Source organism: Pleurodeles waltl, chromosome 5, assembly GCF_031143425.1.
Source record: "Pleurodeles waltl isolate 20211129_DDA chromosome 5, aPleWal1.hap1.20221129, whole genome shotgun sequence".
In the NCBI taxonomy this organism is placed as follows: Eukaryota; Metazoa; Chordata; class Amphibia; order Caudata; family Salamandridae; genus Pleurodeles; species Pleurodeles waltl.
In genome coordinates, this window is record NC_090444.1 from 1,315,533,043 (window position 1) to 1,315,546,682 (window position 13,640).

Consider the following 13,640-nt stretch of genomic DNA (forward strand, 5'->3'; position numbering starts at 1 on the left):
CACTCTGCTGCACACACACTGGCAGCTAATGTTTGTGGCAGACGTCATTTGTCTAGAGGTGTGAATCCCATTGTTTCAGGGTGTACAACACAACTACCAGTGTCACACCTCAGTGTCACCCTGCCCATGTGTCAATATAGTGGTGTATGCTCTGTGTGTCCTACAGGGTTGTTGTGCTGTGTGTATATTGCTAGGTTTATTGACTTACCGACAAGAAGGCCATTGCCATTATTGTCCATCCTAGAAGTGCTGATTGATCCTGCTGTGGTGGAATATGAATGAGTCATGGACATTCCCAGGATACTTGGCCAAGATGTTTGTGAACAATCCCTTGTGGTCAACTATGGCCTGCACATTGATAGAATACATGTGCTTTCTGTTCCTGAATAGGTGCTCTATTGCTGCAGGTGCGGCTATCCGGATATGGGTGCAGTCAATTGCACTGAGCACATGCGGGAAGCCATGGATTTGATAAAAGCCCTGTTTTATCTTCTGCTGCTTCTGCTGGGTGTTGGGGAAGCTGATGTGGCGGGGTGTGAGGGAGATTATGGCATCTAACACCTTGGGCAGGAAAGCCGAGAATGAGGGCTGTGATACCCCAGCGACCAGGGCTCCCGATGTCTGGAAGGTGCCACCTGCCAACATATGCAGGACAGCTGGCAGCTTGGTCACCGGTGGTATGTTGAGGGTGTCTGCAGGTTAGTTGTGGCTTAATATGGCGCAGCAGGTGCTGTATGGCTTGCCAGTTGAGTCGATACCTCCGAATGATGTCCTGTTCCCTGAGGCCATGAAGGGTTGTCCTGTTTCTGAAAAGTCTCTCCTGCCTTCTGCATTGCCATTGTGGGCCGCCTTGGGGGCGATGGCTGCCGCCGTTGGTCCTGTGCTTGGTGCTGTCTTGCAAGCTGCATCAGTAGCACCTCCATGTTGTCCTGTTGGTCTGTAAAGTTGCTTGTTGTGGTTTCCTTAAGTAGTGGTGTGATTGCCTCATTTTAACCCCCTGCCCTGACCAAGGCATTAAAATTTGACACAAATCGGGTTTAGCGTAATTTTTCGGCTCCGTCTCCCATCGTGCATCATTTTTGACCTGTTGGATAAATATGGCGCAAGGGTGTTTGAGTCATTTTTTGGACGGGAACGCCTACCTTGCATCTCATTGATGCAAGGTGGTTTCACGCATCTTTAAAATTACATTAACTCCATTTTTGTGACGCTAGACGGATCTAGCGGCAAAATATAAATATGGAGTTATGTTTGCGCTGAATTTGCGTAAAATAAATGAGTATAAATATGGGCCTGAGTACATATATATATATATATATATTCCTGCATTCACCTTCCTAGGCTCCACTATTGCTCAACAAACTTGAATGTATGAGGGCGGCTTGAAGAATTGGACAGCACATTCAGTTCAGTTGGTGCAAGCATGTTTTTTTATTCCATTAAATTTCAGATGCCAACAGTGCGAGTCTGGTAATGTGTTTCAGCCGGAGCCTTCCACGGCCATAGAGTCAACACAGTGCAGGTTGTTTTTAAAGGGACACCCCCATCACCAACAATAAAAACATCTAGACTGCTAACATTAATTTTGCAAAAAAGGCTTTCCTAAGACGTCCAGCATTTCTTCTTGCACCAAACTCTTGAAAGCAGCATTTCTAATATCAAGCTGATTAAGGATTCACCTCTTAATAATCAAAATTCACAAATCATGGTAAAGTACCAATTGCATAAGGCCTTTCAAACATAAGTGCAAAGTAATTTTTCTTCTTCACTTTCAACATATTAGCTAAACCCATTTTCGTCAATATTACATGGCTCAAAACTGTTGCACTTTCACATTTCACTGTTATGCTACAAAAGTGATAATGGCACTCCCTATACAATCATCTAATAAAGTATTCTAGAAAGGGTGTGATGTATCTCACTGGAATATAACTACACTGAATACATTAGGGGATTTGAAAGTGACATGTGCATGATAGATTAAAAGTGATCTCACTGGGGTATGACTAAACTGATTGCATTACTGGATTGAAAGTGAAGTGCATAATAGATAATAAAGTGCATAGTTAGAATACAATGTGCAAACAACAATTGCAAAGTGTAACATGCATGACAATGATAAAGCCATATTTACAATACATAATTATTGAAAACTTATTCTATGCACAGGTCAGGAATTTAACAAGACTTGTCCAAATTATTGGATATTTACATGTCACCAAATTCCCTAGTGATTTTACACTTCATTTAATTCTCCAATTTTCCATATGGCTCCTATTAAAAGATATTACCAAGTATTGCAGAGTAATACTAGGGAACCATGTGCATTCATCTTATCTCAAGTATTATGAAAACAAAATGATGCACACTTATACAAACAGGTAGAGCATGTACTGTCTCGCATGTTCATGTCTGTTATCCTTGCTCTGATACTTAGCTTTAATGCTGCCCTTCGTAAACATCCTATACATACTTCAGAGATGTAAAAGTGCTTGGTACAGTGCACATTCAAAATATATACATATAAAATTTCAGTGCTATTCAAAAGGGGATATTGCAAGGAACTCAGTGCATTCACTCAGTAAATTACTGTAAACACAGAACAATGTACACATGTAAGATCAATTTGAGCATGTGCTGTCTTGCATATTAATACTTGTTGCCCTTATTCTAATACTCAGTCATCCTAGAGCTGCTCTAGAATAAACATCCTGTACATCTCTTACTAAAAAATGTAAAAGTGCTTTGTACAATGAAGCCTAAAGTGTCATATGAATAATTTCACAGCTATTAAAAAAGAGATGTTAAAAAGAAAGGACAGTAAGTGTCCTGTATAAATCTAAGTATAACTTTACATCAGCATTCAGACCCCATGGAACCTCTGCCCCCATCATTATAATCCACTTCGATTCCAATCGCCATAATGTCAACTCTCAGTCACCTCCCCTTGGTGCCTTTGTAATGTTTTGAATCACATAATAACTCATCTCCTGTTTATTCCTATGATTCTCTCATATATGTTGTGCCATGGTGTATGAAAAGTCTTTATTAGAGATGGCTCGAAGATGTTGCAAGATGCGTAATTTCAGTTTATTAACTATACTTCCCACATACTTCTTCCCTCATCTGCACTCCAACACATACACTACATAAAGTGTTTCACAGTTTATCTATTGAATTTATGATCTTCTTTCTGCCATTATGCAATACAAATTCCATCCTATTTTGATATATATATTTTCACTTAATACTAAAGGTTAAAGTAACGGTATAGTTAGGGCTCCCGGTATTATGGTATTTATTTTTTTAACATTTCTGTCTGTATTTATCCATATTTGTGGCCACTTTAGTGATACTTATCTATATTAATTTTTTGGTTGGAAAATAAATGGAGTTGTAAAATGTTATATTTCCACATTTATTTAACTGATAAACATGTACTCATACTTTGATGCCTGTCACGTCTTGGCAAATTAAGCAGACAAATAAAAGAAAATACTACACTGACCAGTAAATATTAGCATTATGTACAAATATAAGTAAACATATGCCTGTATTTAACAAAATGTCATCCTATTTTTAAATCCCTACGGTGTCTATCTGCTTAGCAGTTGGTCTGCAGTTCATAAAGGACTACAAGACAGTCACTCATAAGAAGCACAATTTTCTGTCTTTTTCCACTTTTAATAATAAATACAGACAGGAAATAGATTGTTTTCTCTCTGTATTTATTTGGAAAAATCAGTAAAAATGGAACAATGCCATAGAACATGTCATGAGGGATGTCATATATGAGGTCATAAGCAATGCATGGCAGGGGCACAAGTTATAGTTAGCAAAGCTAACTATAACTAGTAAACTTCTATGTTTTTTCTTAGTTCAAAACATTGATGGTGCCACTGAAAAAATCACCTAACTATAAGGTTACTTTAACCTTTGGGTTTTAAAGTGAATTTCTAGGTTTTTTGTAAATTAAAAATATATTTATAAATAATTATAATGTTTGTGCTGTGAATACTGAACTCCTTAGTTGTTGTAACTAACATTCAGAAATATTCCCCAGCATACTTTTCATAGTCTTTGTATCTATTTTTACAAAATCATATTTATATTTAACAAAGACACTGATCAGTTTTTCCTACACTGTAAACTATGGTGGTCATTCTGACCTTGGCGGGCGGCGGAGGCCGCCCGCCAAAGTCCCGCCGTCAGGTTACCGTTCCGCGGTCGAAAGACCGCGGCGGTAATTCTGACTTTCCCGCTGGGCTGGCGGGCGGTCGCCTTCAGGCCGCCCGCCAGCCCAGCGGGAAAGAGGCTTCCACGATGAAGCCGGCTCGGAATCGAGCCGGCGGAGTGGAAGCTGTGCGACGGGTGCAGTTGCACCCGTCGCGTATTTCACTGTCTGCGCAGCAGACAGTGAAATACATTTAGGGGCCCTCTTACGGGGGCCCCTGCAATGCCCATGCCAGTGGCATGGGCACTGCAGGGGCCCCGCGACCCCCCCTACCGCCATCCGGATCCCGGCGGTCGGACCGCCGGGATCTGGATGGCGGTAGGGGGGGTCGGAATCCCCTCGGCGGCGCAGCAAGCTGCGCCGCCTTGGAGGATTCAATGGGGCGGCGGTACACTGGCGGGAGCCCGCCAGTGGTGCCGGTCCGACCGCGGCTTTACCGCCGCGGTCGGAATCCCCATTGGAGCACCGCCGGCCTGTCGGCGGTGCTCCCGCGGTCCTCCGCCCTGGCGGTCTTTGACCGCCAGGGTCAGAATGACCGCCTATGTGTTTTCATTATGTACATCCATTTTTAAGGTGTGTGACTGCTCTCGCAGGAGGCTCGTAAGTTCACAGAGTTATAAATTTAATTCAAATCTGTTGTACAGAGTTCTTTTTCATCTTGTCAGTTATTACTGAGTGCGAATCTTTAATAATAAAGTCAGTACAATATATATATTATTTAATTATTTTGTTTACTAAGTTACAGCTCTCACATGACTATCGCAGGAGCCGAGCACACAATTCCCTGTATGGATTACAAGGGGGCTGTACTTCCTGCCCAGCTTTCGCGATCCACTTCAGAATTCATACATTTGGAATTAATTTCATAACAGTGTATTTTGGTCGTTTTGAAGGAAGCAAGACATGAGATGTGTTGTTAAAGTACAAAAACAAGTGATATATTGTTGCATTTGAGATATTAAGAAAGTTCTCTATTTTTTTACGGTCTTGCTGGCCTCTCACGAGACACCCACAAGACCCCGGGAAGAGGTAACACATCCCAAGGAGGGATTGTGATTGGTTCATATGCATGTCTTTATTTATCAAAGAAAGATTCCTTCCATTTAGCATCATTTGCCTATCAAGTTTCTCACTGATTTCACCTTTTTGGCTACCTTTCTGACTTTGCTGATTTTCTGTGATTGGAATAACATCATCTGATTCAAGTGAGAACCCTACTCTTGATCCTGCAAGACAGCTATCTTAGCCACCCAGGGGTCCTTAGTCTGGCCATTTGTCAGATGAGCCTTGGTGGGAAGAATTATGTAATTTGTAACATATGAAAAAACAGTTCAGCAGAGGCAGCTAGAACAAGCAATATTCTATGAGTACCACCAGGATGTGGTGACATTTGAGAGCTATGCACCCTGAACACTTTGCGTGGGTTAGGTAGACCGTGCTGCAGAGTGTGATAACTCCTCAGGGGTGTCCACATCTTTTCAACCTGGTGACAGTGTGCCAACCCAGGTACTCACAGCGCAAGCAGATAACAACCCAGCAAATCTCAACAAAGCCTTTTTTTGCTGTTTATGCAAGGAGATTTTTTTTCTTGTGAGACAAACGCTGGTGCACAGGACAGGCTTGTCTGGGACCATAAATGCCCACCTAGGCAATAGTTTTTTTAGAACTTTTTTCTACATTTTTCTCCTCTATGTTTTGAATGAGATGTTATTGCTTCACTCCCAGTTTCTTGTTTTTGGTCTTTCCCTTTTTTAATAAAATACAAAAAGATTTAAAAGTTTTAAAAAACACAATAAATACAGGTTTTCAAAATGTTACTTGAAAAAACTGTTTTCAGGGCTACCCCATACTTTCATTATGCATGCCTTTTGTACTATGTACCCCTTTTTTCCTTCTTAATGACTGTCGTGAGACACTCACAAGAGCCATGATGCACCCATACATAGCATGGGTGATTTTTGCAAGCCTCTCACAAGAGTCAGAAGCACAGGCCACTGCAAGGGGGCAGTATTTGCATTCGCTAGGGTCTCGCAAGACCATTCTTTTGTAATCAAATTTGCATTTTCATTGAACATATCCTGTTGTAATAGGTATAATTTATATACACCATATTTTCGCTACCCCTTCACATTTTTTTTCCTGTGATCCCACGAGACTCTAGTAAGATTGCAAAAACACTTTAGAGGCAAATTTTACATTTTCCTTCATTAGCATACTTATCACTTATAATCCCCACTACCAGACTATGAGGAGAGATTGGCCTCTCCACTGAGAACTTGCATGAAGATAACTAATGTAAAGAGTAGAGTGTAGAGAGACAATGCCTCTCAATTCACCCCTTTCCCCAGGCTCAGTAGCATGCATATTAGAGTGGGGATGGTACTTACCTCACATATAAGACCTTACTATTCCATACTAAATATAACAAGTACTAGCCTTCCCACTGACATATCTCCACGGGAAAATAACCATATTCATTAGTGTGTGGAAATGGATTACCCTGTCCACTCTCAGCTCTCCCAAGCCTGACAGATATATACAGTAGAATGTAGGGAAACTTTGACTTCTGCACTAACATCTGCCTCCATGACAACTGGGATACATAGGACAGTGTAGTGAACCAGCAGCATCTGTCCTCATATCTCTCCTTAGAACAGCAGCAATATGTAGTGCTATCTGGGAAGTTAGGCATCTTTCTGCTAAAACATCTTACCGGGTTAAGAGGTGGCTCTAGTATGGTTTGAGATAAATGTATCTCGCTACTAATACCTCTTCTCATGGTGACAGGTATGCATAGTAGGCTGAGACGAAGTACTGCCCTGTTTCCAGAAATAAGTCTCTTGTATGATAACTCTATGTAGTATAGTGTGTAGAAAGACTGTACTCTGTCCTGAGATGTCTTCTTAGATAATGCTTGTGCAAATTAGGGTGTGAGAAGTGGCTTACCTTTTTGGGCACACCACTTGCCATTATGAAAGAAGTACAAGTAGAGTATGCAGTTAAAATTTCCTTATGCTCATAAGTATATCTTGCATATCTACTATAGAGACTAGGATATTAAAACACACTGTACTCTCAGCTGCAACATCTCCCCAGAATAACACGTGCAAAATACAATGTGGATAGAGACTCCTGCCTCTGTTTATACCTCTCTTCATGATAATGAATGTCATTACTAGAGTGTAAAATCGTGTGTCCTCTCTGTTGATATGTGTCTTGACCAACCAATGTGCATATTTGAATGTAAGGAGACACTCACCTTTCTCTCAGACATCTCCTTATGGGGATAGGCATATGTAGTATGGTGTACACAAAGAAAGAGCTCTGCGCTGACACTTCTCTCCAGAGTGACAAGCATTTATACTAAGATGTGCAAAAGAACTGCCCTCTCCATCAGTAGACAGCAGTGCGTAGTATACTATGAGAATGCATTTGTCTCTGTCCCAAAATCTGTCTCATATTAAAATCTTTATACTACAGTGGGGAAACAGCACTAATCTCTCTTTAGTACCTTATACATACACATACATTAAGCAGCACAGTTACAGTTCTTGAAGATGGAACTGACACTTTAAGTCAACACTGCAAGAATGCAATAATATTAACATCTTTAAAAGTTATTAAGGAAAGAAATCAGTAGAAACTTTAAACTTTTTAATACAAAACACAATTAAACAACATTACAAACAACAACTACATTAACAAACTACAATAACAACTGTAAAATAAACAATACAACAAACATAACAAATCTAAATATTTTCCCCCCTCTGGCAGCAACACCTCCTCCTTTTTTGCTTCATTTGCCTACTGGATTTTGATACAAGTAGATCTTATTTTCCTTTGTTTCAGCCACCTTAGCCTGGCAAACAATATCTGCTTTAATAGTCTTTTTCTGACAGGCTAGGTGGCAAAATGTTCACTTAAAATAAAGAAACATTTGCAAAAAGGTGTTCATCTGGGAAATTACAAAAAAAAATTCTACATTTGTCTTCTTTTTTCTTGGAAGGAGATGTTTTACCCCCAGCTACTTGTTTGTGTTCAAGCCCTTAAAAAAAAATACAAAACAAGTTAAAAATGTAAAAAAAACACAAAAAATACAGTTGTTCAAAACGTTCCTTGAAAAAACTATTTTCAGAGCTACCCATACTTTCATTATGTATGTTGTTAGTACTATGCATCCTTTTATTTTTAGAATATGTTCCAGGGCATAGAAATCACCTTTCACTGTAGGCAAATCCTCAACTTGAGGGAAAACGGTGTAGCTCCGCATGTGTTTCAGCAGGGCAGACAACACTCTGGAGAACACGTTGGAAAACAAAGGCTGGGACATCCCTGATGCTATGGCCACTGTAGTTTGAAATGACCCACTTGCAAGGAAATGGAGCACTGACAGCACCTGCACTTGAGTGGGGATTCCTGTGGGATGGCGGATAGCGGACATCAGGCCTGGCTTCAGCTGGGTACACAGTTCCTGGATTGTGCCACGGTCAAGCCTGCATGTGATTATCAAGTGTCTTTCCTCCATTGTCGACAGGTCCACCAACGGTCGGTACACCGGAGGATGCCGCCATCTCCTCACATGTCCCAGCGGACGGTGCCTATGAAGGACAACAGGGAGCACAGAGCCAAACAACTCAAAGGTACGTACCCACAGCTTACACAGAACACCAATCATAATCTAAAAAGTAGCCTGTACGTGTGTTGAGTCTAGGCCTAGGTATGTGTGACGCAGTTGAAAATGAAGCCATGTTGGCCCCTGAAATGGCGGCTCCCTGACCTCTAAAGTGGGACAATGGGATGTGAGTTAACTGCACTGGCGTTGTACACCGTCACGGTAGGCGGTCGAAGTCCGCGGCGCAATGCTGCATTGGTTAACATTGGACCCTATGGGTCCCAGGAGCCAATGACGATGTACGCCAGCGGTGACGGTACGCACCGCCGCGGACGTGACCGCCATTTTCTATCTGTTCAATCACTCGATACCTGATCTTCGACAGGAGAGGACCTACACTGCAAGTGCTGCTGTGACCTTGGTCTGGAAGAGACAATGGCTCGAGTGTCTTGGGAAAGGGCCCCTGTCTTCACATCGGAGGAGGTGGAGAAACTCGTGGATGGGGTCCTCCCCCAGTACGCGCTACTATAAGGTCCTCCAGACAAACAGGTAAGTACACTGCGAGCATGATGTATGGGCTATGCCTGTGTGGAGAGGGGTGGATGTAAGAAGGAAGGGGGGGAGAGTGCGGCATGCATGAAACGATGGTGAGTGCATGTGCCACATGGCAAGGGTAGGGATGGGGGCCAATCACTTTGACGGTGCAGTTGGTAATAACTTTCTCTTTCCCCTGTACAAATCATGTAGGTCAGCGCCCACCAGAAAAAACATATTTGGCATGCCATCGCCAAGGACGTCCGGACCCTGGGGGTCTACCACAGACGGAGCACCCACTGCCGGAAAAGATGGGAGGACATTCGCCGCTGGAGCAAGAAGACGGCGGAGGCTCAGCTGGGGATGGCCTCCCAACATGGGAGGGGTGCCCGTCGCACCATGACCCCCCTGATGTTCAGGATCCTGGCGGTGGCATACCCAGAGTTGGATGGGCGCTTGAGGGCATCACAGCAGCCACAAGGGGGTGAGTACACTCGCATTCTGCTGACTTTGCCCCCAGTGGAGGGGTCTGGGTGGGGGAGGTGGGCCGTGGGTTTCCCTAGGCCAGGGCGAGTTCCGTAGGCAAGGTCCCTCCGTAAGGCAAGCCATGTGGCACCCCAGGCCACCTCTGTAGAGTGCCAAGTACACCTAGTCATGCCCCTGTGTCATCTATGTGTGCAGATGTCGTCTATAGCCTTGTAGGCCATTTCCCAGGAATTGAACAGTGGAGCCGAAGAGCGCGGCATAGTGCAGGGGGCTTCTGTGTCTGTCGTGTCCGCCAATGGTAGCGGTAAAGCATGCACTCAACATGTCTTTCTTCTGTCGTCCCCCCCCTTTTTGTGGTCTCCCTGTTCTTGTGTGCATTAGCATCACCAGGCGGAGGAGCAGTGGCACCGGAGCACAAGGTGCAAGCTGCATCCCACATGGCCATGGAGGGCCACACTATGGACTCAGAGTTCACCAGTGGGACGGAGGGCGAGGGGAGCTCCACGGCGGGGACAGGAGCTGAGACCAGTGACACGGACTCGTCCCCTGATGGGAGCTCCCTTGTGGTGGCGGCAACATCTGTGCCCCCCCCCCCATCTACAGGTACAGCCACCACCCCCCTTTCCAGCACCGCCCTCCCAGCAGCCCCTTAGCCTTCGCCCCACGCCTGCTCACCCGGGAGGGTGGGCATCACTTTCGCCCCAGGCACCTCAGGCCGTGCCCCAGTCACCCCTGCTGCCCTCAGTGAGGAGGCCATTGACTTCCTCAGGTCCCTCACTGTTGGGCAGTCTACCATTTTGAATGCCATCCAGGGTGTAGAAAGGCAGTTGCAACAAACAAATACATTCCTGGAGGGCATTCATTCTGGTCAGGCTGCACTTCAGCGAGCTTTTCAGACTCTGGCCTCAGCATTGATGGCAGCCATTGTCCCTGTGTCTAGCCTCCCCCCTCCAACTTCCTCCACCCCGACCCAATCCCCTGTACCTCAGCCTATCCCAAGCACACCTACAGACCAGCATGCACACACGTCAACACACAAGGGAAGCTCTGGCAAACATAAGCACCACACATCCCACAGGCACTCACGCAAGCATCACACACATGCAGACACACCAACATCCACTGCCTCCACTGTGTCCCCCTCCTCCTCGTCTCCCACCTCCCTCCCTGTCTCGTCTACACTCACACCTGCATGCACTACCTCTACAGCCACTACGTCCCTCTCCAGCACACCCACCACCACACCCCGCTCACGTGCAGTCACCACCCCCACTACCATTCACACGTCCCCGTGTCCTCTCCCAGTGTGTCTGTGACGCCCCCTCCGAAGATACACAAACGCAGGCACACACCCACCCAACAGCCATCCACCTCACGACAGCCTCCAGCGCATGCACCTTCACCCAAAGTCAGCAAACGAACACCTCCTACAAACACAACCTCTTCCTCCACTCCCAAACCCCCTCCAGCTACCCCTCCCAGTGTGTAAAAAAAACTTTTCCTGTCCAACCTTGACCTCTTTGCCCACACCTCCCCCACCCCGTCCGTCTCCTAGGTACCGAATTAGCACCTCAGCCACAACATCTCCGGGACCAGTGGTGCCTGTAGTCACCGGAATCTGGAGTGCACCGGCCACCAGAGAAGCCAGTGTGGCAAGGAGCCACAGCACAGACAGTCCCCCACCTGTGAAGCATCAGAAGTTGGCCAGTGCCCGGCGGGAGAGGGGGAAGACTCCAGCCACCAAGGCCGCTCCCAGGGGTCCCGTTGGGAGTGTGGAGTCAGCTGTGACACCTTCCAAGGTGGGGAAGGGCCACAAGAAGCCTGGCAAATGAGAGAAAAGCAGCACAGCGGAGAAGACCGCCATCATCCCCGCTGCCCAGGAGGCCACCGCCAGCACCAGCCCAGCTGCCCAGGAGGCTACTGCCAGCACCAGCCCAGCTGCCCAGGAGGCCACCGCCAGCACAAGCCCAGCTGCTCAGGAGGCCACCGCCAGCACAAGCCCAGCTTCCCAGGAGGCCACCGCCAGCACCAGCCCCGCTGGGCCATGAAGGACCGCCAGCAAAAGCCCCGCTGGGCCATGAAGGACTGCCAGCAAAAGCCCCGCTGGGCCATGAAGGACCGCCAGCACAAGCCCCGCTGGGCCATGAAGGACCGCCAGCACAAGCCCCGCTGGGCCATGAAGGACCGCCAGCAGCTGAGTCCCTGCAATGGAGACCGCCGCCTCAAGCACCGCTGAACAGGGCACCGCCGCCTCAAGCACCACTGAACAGGGCACCGCCACCTCAAGCACCGCTGAACAGGGCACTGCCGCCTCAAGCGCCGCTGAACAGGGCACCGCCGTCTCAAGCACCGCTGAACAGGGCACCGCCGCCTCAAGCACCGCTGAACAGGGCACCGCCGCCTCAAGCACCGCTGAACAGGGCACCGCCGCCTCAAGCACCGCTGAACAGGGCACCGCCGTCTCAAGCACCGCTGGCCCATGAGCGCAAAGGGCACTGACACTACTGAGTCCGTCACGAGCAGAATGAAGCACTCTGGGCACAAGGCCCCCTCCAGAACGAGTGGAGACTGTTATCCACTTGAGAGACTGTGGCTTTGCACTCCCCAGGATGGAACAGTGGGCAACCCACCCACTGTAGAGACTTGAGAGACTGTGGCTTTGCACTCCCCAGGATATAGCAGTGGGCAACCCACCCACTGTAGAGACGTGAGAGACTGTGGCTTTGTACTCCCCAGGATATAGCAGTGGGCAACCCACCCACTGTAGAGACTTGAGAGACTGTGGCTTTGCACTCCCTAGGATGGAACAGTGGGAAAGCCACCCACTGTAGAGACTTGAGAGACTGTGGCTTTGCACTCCCCAGGATATAGCAGTGGGCAACCCACCCACTGTAGAGACTTGAGAGACTGTGGCTTTGCACTCCCCAGGATGGAACAGTGGGCAAGCCACCCACTGTAGAGAATTGAGAGACTGTGGCTTTGCACTCCCCAGGATTGAACAGTGGGCATGTGGCCCCCTCGTGGATTTGGTGTTGTGCACTCAAGCGGCTGAGGTGTCCCCCCTTTCCCTCCCCCTGAGGTGCCTGTTTAGCTGCTGTCTGATGCCCCTGCAGTGTTCTCTCCGTCATGGTCGGGGATCTTGTGTGGGCCTCGCCCATACCGTGTGGGCCCAGTGTTCCACGGACTTAATTGGAGCAGTACCTGGACTACTATGCTTGGTATATATTTTGTAAACGGTGTATATATTTATTTTTGCCTACTTGATTTTAATATATTACAATGGTTACACTCATTTTCTATTGTCAAAGCATTCTTCCGGGGGGTTTGGCGGGTGTAACTGTGATGTATTAATATGCATTAGTGTGTGTGTTGTAGTGGGTGGGGGTGGGAGTGTTGCATGTGTGTGTCACTCTTTTTTCTCTCCCCTCTCCCCTGTGTCGTAGGTGCAGTAGTCACTGTGGTCTTCGCCGCTGGCGTTCGTGCTCCTGGTAGAGGAGCAGGAAGACTATCGCAGGTAGAATTTGGAGTTCCGGGTCCATGGTGTCCCCTTTCCTCGTGGGGTGTGTAGAGGTGAGCATTTTCCCTTCGAAATTCCTGTTTCCGCTGTGTTTTTATCCGCGGTGAATCCGCCCCGGAAAAGGTGGCGGATTGGCCTGTCATAATAGTGTGGGTGGTACATTGTCTCCCGCCTGTCTGTTAGCGGTGACCGGCAAGCTGTTTGTTTGTGAGCCGTGGCGGTTGGAGTGTTAAAGTGGCTGTCTTTGTTGTCTT